Below are 9878 nucleotides of genomic sequence, written 5' to 3' on the forward strand. Positions count from 1 at the left end.
TTTTTTTTGAGACAGGGTCTTACCCTGTCACCCAGGCTGGAGTGCAGTGGCACACTCACTGTTCTCTGTAGCCTCAAACCCCTGGGCCCAAGCAGTCCTCCCACCTCAGCTTCCCAAGTAGCTGGAACCACAGGCACGTGCCACCATTCCCAGTTGATTTTTTAGTTTATATTTGGGGATGAGGTCTCCCTATGTTTCCCAGGCTGGTCTCTTGAGCTCAAGCCATCCTCACTTCTCAGCCTCCTGAAGTGCTGGGATTACAGGCATGAGGCACCATGCCCATCCTGTTTTCATAGTTTCTTATTCTTACAAGTTCTTGGCCATTCAAATGTTTCTTCTGAACTTCTCCCACAGCTGTTATATGTTCTTCAGGTAGGAAAATCTCTTTCCTCTTTATATTTCAGTTTGGGCAGTTTCTACTAGCCTGTTTTCAAGTTTACTGATTCTTTTTTCAGCTGTTTCAAGTCTGCTGATAAGCCTCTCAAAGGCATTTGTCGTTACTATGTTTTTATTTCTAATTTGGTTTCCACTTGATTCTTTATGATTTTAATTTCTCTCTCAAATTACCTGTCTGATCCCATATGTTGTCTACCTCTTCCGTTAGAGTTTTTACTATATTAATAATGTTTTAAATTCCCTGTCTGGTAGTTCCAAAATTTATGTCGTACATGAGTCTGGCTCTGATTATTGCCTTGTCTCTTTGGGCTGTGTTTTTATTACTGTCTTTGCCATGCTTCATAATGTTTTTTTTAAAGCTGAATGTGCTGTATATAACAGGAGAGACTGAGGTATATATTTGATATGCTTATAGAAGACTGCTAGTTTCCTGTTAGTCCTTTAGGGTGGAGACTTGTGTTAATCTCTTCAAGCATTGGGCTGTGTTTGATGTTTATTATTGATATGGTTACTGGAGTTGACATTTATTGTTGCCATGGAAACCAGAGGCTTCAAATTTTCCTAGTAATACCTTGTTCTTGTCTTCCTGCTTGGCTCTGGGTTTTCCTTTTGTGCTGTTTCTCCCTGAGAGACTGAGTCTTGCAGCTCTCTGAGATGTATTCAGTTTTACTCAAAGCCTGTCAGTAAGGTAGTGGAGGCTGAGGGGAGTTCTGTGATGTTCTGGTTAAGCCTCAGATTTATGCAGATACTAAAACCTGCGTCTTTAGTGTGTGGACTTCACAAGACTCTTCCCTTCTTTTTCCCAACTGCAATGGGTATTCAATAGTATCCTCAAGCTAAGGTTTTTTTTCAGCTCTTTCCCCCTGCATTAAGGCTATTGCTATTTTGGAGAAACAATGAAGATGGATATGGGTGAAAATTGAGTGTCGGCCTCCCTTGCTTCCTCCAGCTGTAGTGGGATTCCACCAGAAATTTCTCCTTGCTGATTAAGACTTTTGTTCTACAGGGAGATAAGTGAAATAGGCTGGTTTGGCATTGTTGCTTGCTCTTTCCTCCTTAGCTCTGCAGGAGTGGAGATGGAAGAACTTTCTCTGTTTTCTCCTTGCTTCCCCCTGCATTAGAGAGCCTTTTGAGGTTCCTGGAGAAAAAGCTCACAGGAGGATGGGAACTCTCCTATGATTGCAGCCCTCGAGGACTTCACATTCCGTTTCTTACCTACATTCAGTCTTCAGCAGTTTGTCAGAATTTCTGGTTAATCTTCCTATCTGCAATGGGATTCTTCCATGCTCTTGAGACTATGTTTCCTTTCTTCAGAGAGAAGGCTTTTAGGTGCCTGTCTAGCCTTAGCTGTTGCTCCATCACTGCTGTATTGCCTAGAGGCTGGGGACAGTGGTAAACAGAAAAAAGAAAAGGAGGAAAAAGTGATTTTTCCCCCCAAGTCTCTCTGAACCTTTGAAATCCACATTCTGGTCAGAGAATATACTGTGTATCATTTCAGTTTTTTGTTTGTTTGTTTGTTTGTTTTTTTATTTGTAAGACTTGCCTTAGGGCTCAACATATGGTCAGTTTTTGTAAATGATCTCTTTCTGCTTGAAAGAGTATTTTGCAGTTATTGGGTGCTATGTCATATTAATGTCCATTTAGGTACAGTTTGTTCATGCTATTCAAATCTATATTTCTACCCTCTCCCCTCCCCCCCCCCTTTTTTGAGTTATTCTGTCACCTACTGAAAAGAATATAAAATTCATCTATTATGATTATGGATTTTTTTTCCCATTTCTTTGTAATTTTGCTAAGTTACGCTTTATATATTTGGAGGCTATGTTATTGCATGCATACAGATTTAAAATTGTTGTATCTTCCTGATAAATGATACCTTTATAGGTATTAATGCTTTTGTGCATTGAAGTCTACTTTGAATACAATTATTATAGCTAGAGAAACTGTCCTTTAGTTTGTTAGTGTGACTTTTTCCCATACTTTTTTTTCTGAAAATCTTAAGTGTGACTCTTGTAAACACAATTATTAATTTTTAAAAAATAATTTTTGTCTTCTGGTCCAGTTACATTTAACGTAATTACTGAGTTATTTGAATTTACATTTAAAATCTTACATTTTGCTTTTTATATATTTTATTCTGTAATCTTGTTTTGTTTTTTGGATTTGAGTATTTTAATTCTTTCTCCTTTCTATTTAGTGTGTTTGTTCTCCCTCTGGAGTAACATTAGTTATCAGTTACCTGTCCACCATTCCAGAATGAAACAGTCTATGCATAAACAGTATATACTCCCTCCTCCAGAAGTAGTAGTATAATATATACATGGTACTGCACTTTGCATTTTTAAAATAAATATGTTTTTTAAAAACATATTGCAGATTGCTTCCTGCTTTTATTCTTGTTTGTACAAGAACCTTGGAGCCCTGTGACTCCAAGTATATGCTCTGATTATATATTTTTATTCTTTATACATTTGAAACCTCACCACACATTATTATTGCTTTAATAATTCAGTGTTGTTTGATATATCTCTCTTTTTGGATTCTAAAACAGATTATCTGTCTCCTTGGTGATGGGTTGCTCAGTGGGGCTGGTTTGGCTAGATAATTATTTAGGAAAAACTAAGCATTCGCTTACAGATGAAAAGAGCCTCTGTCATTTAAGAAAAAAAAAAACTACAAGAAAGAATGAGAGAAACCATAACTGATTTTTTTTTTAATTGTGTTTGAAAAGGAAGAACTTATTGACAGCATGAAAACACAGCTGTGAATAGGAATCAGTGGTCATAATAAGACCTTTGCTAAGGACCTTAGGAAAAAGGATTTCAAGAGGATCAAAAGAAAGAGAAGCTTTCTTGGTTAGTTAAAATGTTTCTATTTTATTGGGGCATAAATGAGGTGCTAGAGAAACGAAAACTGAAATTTCATAGTTTTAACATCTTGGGCCAGAGTAGTGAGGGAGTAGAGAAATATTTAATAAAACAAACGAAAACAGCCATATGATCAACTGAGCTCTTAGGCCAGGGTGGTGAGAGAGTAGAGAAATATTTAAGAAGGTCTAAAAGAATAAGGGACATCTTACCAAGGCTGGATGCAAGGAAGTAGCTATCATATAGTCTAGAGGGAGCCCATAGGATTTGCTAAAAGGCAACAAATTTCTTTGGGGCCAATTGGAGTATGGTTGACATTTTATTATTGTTGAAATAAGATGCAGGAGGATGAATTGGATGATTGTACTCTTCAGTAATACATTTCCAGCTGAGAGCTATAAATACTGGTTTTATCAGATGCTTTTTTAGCATCTATCACAATGGTATGAGGAATTTCTTTTGACCCTTCAGTACTTTGTGGCTCATTTCTTTCCATTTACTTTAAGACCCATTCCCAGCCATACCTATGGGCTCAGCTCTTCCTCGTCATCTTTTTCTAAATTATTACAAGTTCCTTACTTTACTTCTCTGATTATCATTTTTCCCTCTTCTCATGCATCTTACTTGATTGTTAGACCTGAAACATCTCTTATATCCTGGAAATCTTATGGTGGCTCTTTATATAGTCTGTTATATCAAGTCAAAATTTTAGTCACTATACCTGTTTTGGCCTTAGGTTTTTCAGTTGTAAATTAATTGGTTTCAGCAACCCCCTTATCTTGTGGGTTGTTGTGAAGATTAGAGATACTATTCACCTCAGTGCAGTTTAATGCAATCTAATATAATTATCCCACATTTGAAGCCCTCTTTAACTTCCCAGCGTTACCCATTGAATCTCATTTCCCTTATTCAGAAGTGTGTATCCACCAGTATGGACCATCTGACCTCTTTACTGGCCCCCAAATATACTTGTGTTTACTGCCTACTGGCTGAAGGTATAGGCCCACATCTTTCCGCTTATTCATCCATCTTCTCATCCTTCAGAGCTCAGTAAAAGCCTCTTATTTTTTCATTAAGCTTTCCTAAACAAATCCAATTCTAACTGATCTTCCTGACTTCTAATGGTAATTAAAGTCTTTCTTACATACTTCAGCACTTGTGTAGTTTTGTGCTGTTTTGTCTATGTTTCATGTATGGACATCTTCTTTTCTGTCCTAGATTGTGAATTCCTTGAGGACAGGATCATATGCTTTATTTGGTCTGTATAATGCTAGGTACATAATAGATGTCTCAAAAGTACTTGTCTAATTAAATTGCTTCTCTGGTAATACCTGTCAGAAGCAAGTTTTCCAGAAAAAAATAATTTTGGTTCATCCCAATTCTCAGTTGTACATTGTAGCTCTGGTTTGTAATTAAAAAAAAAAATTAATGAATACTGAAGGTTAGCTAAAAAATAAAAAATACTAAAAACATTTTTTTGGTAGCAACATGGGGTCTTGCTATGTTGCCAAAGCTGGGCTTTGAACTCTTGGCCTCAAATGACTTCGCCTTCGCCTCCCAGAGTGCTGGGATTACAGATGTGAGTCATTCTGCTTTGCCAAGATATGTTTGTTGTTGTTTTAAAATTGAGATAGGGTCTAGCTTTGCTCCCAGGCCAAAGGGCAGTGGTGCAACTATAGCTTACTGTAACCTCCAGCTCCTGGGCTCAAGACATCCTCTTGCCTCAACCTCTGAAGTAGCTGGAACTACAGGTGTGCACCACCATGCCTGGCTAATCTTTAAAAATTGTTTTAGAGATAGGGTGTCACTGTTGCCCAGGCTGATCTCAAATTCGTGGGCTCAGATGATCTTCCTGCCTTGGAGTGCTGGGAATACAGGCATGAGCCATCATGCCTGGCCTAAGATAGGATTTTTAGAATTGCCTTTGAATAGAGAATGGCAGATACAGAATAGGAAACTACTTGAAAAAAAATCTACTTATAAAATTGTGGTGTTTTGATGTATCTGTTTTATATTTCATGTTACTTTAAGATTAGAATTAATGGAATGTCCATTCCTTATTCAGTATGATAGTGTTAAAATATTTATTGCTTCTTAAGATATTTGCCACTTTATCTTTTTTAAGTGCTGAGTTAATATTTTTTCCAGTATACCCTCTTTTTTGATTATAATTATTCTTGATTATACTTTCAAAAAATTAGAAAATACTAAAAAGTACTAGAAAAAACATCTGCCAGTGAAAGAGGAGACTATTAACATTTTGTTGGATATACTTATAGTTGTTTTCTGCGTATCCGTAAAAGATGTTTCCCCATCTAAGTTTCTCATTTTGTAATTAATTACTAATGTTTGCTTTTCAGCTTTTTCTAAAAGGATTGTACACCTTAGAAGTGCTTAAGGAAGAGTGATGAAGGCAAGTATCCAACTCTTTGTAGTCAATGAAATTTAACTTGGTTTATGTGCTTTGGTCACCATATTTATCAAAAAACTTAAAAATTGGAAAGAAAAACTTAAGGGAAAAAAAGACAAAGACAATTTGTATATAGTTTGCTATGACTTTTAGGTGGAGTACTCTGCTAAATGGTTGATGGATTTTAGAAACATAATTTTTCTTATCTCTGATACTAATTCAAAACAACTTGTTTTCTGGGTGTGAAGTATATTAAGTCTTCAGCAAAGCTGTGCTAGAAAAAATAATTGTTGAAAATTCTAAGAACTTAACAAAATTATTTGAAATGCCTGCCCAGTAGGTGGCTGCCTTCTTCGTCCCCTTTTCTTACCATTTGCTCCTTCTGCCTCTCACATTTCTCTCCTTTGACCGCCCCCCCTTTTTTTCCTGTGTCCTTTTGCTCCTTTTTATCTTCCTCTCTCAGGTTTACTTATATAATTACTTTTCAGAGAAGCTGAGTGAATAAAAAGAGAGGCCAACATTTCCTTCTTAACAAAAAAGCATTTGATAGGCTTTGCAGTCAAACTTGTTTATGTTAAACCAGGGACCTAAAATTAGTTAATTGGGCTGGGTATGGTGTCTCATGCCTGTAATCCTAGCACTTCGGGAGGCTGAGGAGGGAGTTCAAGACCAGACTAGCCAACATGGTGAAACCCCATCTCTACGAAAAATTCAAAAATTAGCCGGGCATGGTGATGGGTGCCTGTAATCCCAGCTACTTGAGAGGCAGAGGCAGGAGAATTGCTTGTACCCAGGAGGCAGAGGTTGCAGTGAGCTGCACTCCAGCCTGGGTGACAGAGTGAGAACCTGTTTCTAAATAAATAAATAAATAAATAAATTAAAATTAGTTATTTGGAGAATTTTATAAACTGACCAACAGTTATTCATTTGAGCTTCTGTAAGACATACAGAAGAAAAGAATGGTGTTCCTATACAACTTTGAGATTATTGAATTCCTTTTGTGTTTGCATTCTTACTGTCAGCAACTGTATAGAGTTAGTTATTGCAATATCACTACTGTTGGCATTTTTGCCACAGCATTTGACCTTAGTGGCTTTAAAGATTTTCTATTGGCCTACAGAAAATTTTAGCAGCCTTCAAAACCTTGACCAGTTTCTTAGTGCAGCTATTACGCAGATGATGGCTACAAGAGTAAGTACCACATTACATTTTATCAGTTCAGTAGATTGTTTTTCAGAATTCTTATCTTAAAACTTGATGGTTAAAGCTCAATTTAGGTTTCTTTAGGGCTGCATGCCAGTGAGGCTATGTGCTGGTATGATTAAGGTAAGTTTTGCCTTTGAAAATCCCAGAATTTATTAACTATTTTCTTGCTTATAGCTGTGAAGACAGTCTTGGCATGAAAATTAACACCTTAGTTCCAGTTTTTTTCCTGGAAATGCTAACATTTCCTTATAATCATCATTTAAAATTATTTGAAAATAAATGATTTGGCCTGGTGTGGTGGCTCACGCTTGTAATCCCAGTGCTTTGGGAGGCTGAGGCAGGTATCACTCGAGGTCAGGAGTTTGAGATCAGCCTGGCCAACATGGTGAAACCCCATCTCTACTAAAATTACAAAAATTAGCCGTGCATGATAGCACGTGCCTGTAATCCCAGCTACTCAGAAGGCTGAGGCAGGAGAATCACTTGAACCCAGGAGGCGAAAGCCATGGTGAGCCAAGATTGTGCCACTGCATTCCACCCTGGTGACAGAGCGAGACTCCCATCTCAAACAAAAACAAAACAAAAAGTGAATGATACACAAATACTTGTGAAATCTGAAATGAATTTACTGACATTTAAAATGTACCACATTCTCCATTTTTTAAATAGGCAGCAACCAGATGGCCAGCTGATTAGTTTATAATAGTGCCCAAATAAGTAGATTTGCTGAGTAATAAATTCCTAGTACTTTTGCATATGAAACAAGTAGATCATTTGGTTTCTCAACTAAACTTGACATCATTCCTTTATTCATGCTATCTTTTAATCTCATGGGATAAACTTATTTTATACATTTTACTTCCAACAACAACAAAAATCAGTTGTATTAGCTAATATAGTACAAATAAAGGAAATAGTAAACTACTTTTTCACTTCTATTCTGCTGCTTTCACACCCTCCCATCTTCTCAGGATCTAAATAGCCCAGTGCAAGAAGAGATGAGTTGATATATGCTGATAGGGACTTATTTTGGTTACATTAGCCCTTTTCCTCTGAGGAGCTCAATTCTTTACAGATTAGAAATAAAATTCAGTAACTGTTAGCCAGACAAACTCATGAGGAATGGTGAGATTATTATTTTAAAAAATCAGAGTAACATTGTATTATATGTTTATTTCATATTTGTTTAGAAGGGAATAATTATACACTATTGGCAAAATTTTTGCCCACAAGGAGCCCCAGAAAACTGCACTAGAGGCTAAGACAGTCATTGATCTAATAAGGGCAAGGGTTTCTTTCTTGGCTCTCCCAAAGGGAAAGAAATGAACAAAAGCAATGCACAATCAGGAAAGAGGTAACAGGCCACAGTGGGATGGCTAGATTTCAGTGGAGCCACAAAGAATTTGGGTGAAAGGCAATGAAACTTCCATTCTCATGGTTTTTATTCATTTGCCTAATTTAGGAACAAACAATTTTGTGGCATTTAGAAGGAAGGTACTAGAAAGAGACAAATAAATGTCTTTAGCCCTGTCACCCTGTTTATACTCCTCAATCATGAAGAGGTTAGGCAATGGAATCACCGGCATGAAATAATATGGACAGTGGAGCCACAGTGACAGTGCCCATGTAATATTTGAAGAAGGTCTTCTGAGAGTAGTTATCAGGAAGAAAACTTTAGTGAGTTTGCATTCCTGTTCCACTAAACTCTAGTAGCCTTGAGTTCACAGGAAACTCTTTTATGCTAATGTATGGCTTTCTAGATTGCCACTTGGTGGCAGCAAGTTCAAATATTCCCAGAACAGGAGCACCATGGTGCTTCATTGGTAATGGCTTAGATTGTTGAAAGTACTCGATAGTATAGGGAGTTTTAAAGTCCTTTAAACCAAAAGTTGAAGAAAAATATGAAAATAAAGAACCTCCTACATCGTATTTTGCCTTCTCTAGAAGCTTCTGTGCATGTATATAATTTTGTTTTATATATTTGCACAAATGCAGTATAAAAATAAACACTTTCTATTAGGAAAAATCTTATCATCTCCCATCCCCCCTCCTTTTTTTTTTTTGCATGTGATTTTAGTAACCATGGCAGTTGTGCTGATTTTATATCTTTTAGTTTCAGCTTCCTTTTAATTTCCTGCATTTAATACTGATACACGGTTGCTATTTGACCTTTCTTTTTCTTTACTCTTCTATCATACTCAGTTACTTTGCCTTTGAGTTTGTGTGGATATATAGGAAGCTTCTGTCAGGGATGACACTATAGAGAAAGGGATTTCTTTGAATCTCCTTTCTTGATAGCTGGTACTGAGCAAAGCTCTAGTCTCTGAAGACTGATTCTGTCTGAACCATTCACTCATATGGTGCCAGAAAGGTCATTTGTGCTTCAGCAGATAATTCAACTTACAGGAATTTTATTTCTATTCTCTCCTCAAAAGAGCAAATCTGTCATCTCTAGTTACCAGTGAGCTTGATGAATATGAATGGTAACAGAAATTCCTGTTTTCCATTAAAATCGTCATATACTTAGATCAGGATATCCACTTCTCACTGTTATTCTCCAACTATACTGAGTTTCAGCCTGTGGATAATTAACTGTGGTTATGAATGAGAGGGATTAAATTGCCTCAGCTAAACGTATTTGGATGGTCTGTTCTCTTGATTTCCCAAACAATAGTTGTTCTGTCAACTACCATTATAGTGTCCATTCCAAGATGGCTCCTCTAATATCTAATTCTGTATATATTGAATCTTATAGGGATTTTTGTTTTTGAACATTGCTGTTTTCATTTCCTATGTTCTGGGCTTTTTCTCCTATTCTAAAAAATAATCATTACCCACTATCTAGAAAACTGTCTTTTAATCTTCTGATTAAAGATTGCTTAATGATAGTGCCTATTTGTTTGGCCAATAGCATGTTTTTCTTTGTTTTAACACTGGAGTTTCTGCATGGATTTATAATATAAGGTTTTTTTTTTTTTTTTTTTTTTTTTTTTTTTTTT

General features: G+C 36.5%; 1 protein-coding gene across 5 annotated transcripts in view; it reads left to right on the top strand.

Annotated features, from left to right (window-relative positions):
* TMCC1 (transmembrane and coiled-coil domain family 1) overlaps positions 1-9878 on the top strand; it is a 253902-nt gene that overhangs the window by 60311 nt on the left and 183713 nt on the right. For 3 of the 5 annotated variants that reach the window (XM_017505082.2, XM_017505079.2, XM_017505083.2), the window contains one exon: positions 5624-5676. The exons of the other annotated variants lie outside the window; for them this stretch is intronic. The gene's annotated coding sequence lies outside the window, so the exon portion shown is untranslated. The remainder of the gene's footprint in view (positions 1-5623; positions 5677-9878) is intronic. 5 annotated transcript variants of the gene reach the window in all.

This window comes from Cebus imitator, unplaced genomic scaffold (assembly GCF_001604975.1).
Source record: "Cebus imitator isolate Cc_AM_T3 unplaced genomic scaffold, Cebus_imitator-1.0 Scaffold332, whole genome shotgun sequence".
Classification (NCBI taxonomy): domain Eukaryota; kingdom Metazoa; phylum Chordata; class Mammalia; order Primates; family Cebidae; genus Cebus; species Cebus imitator.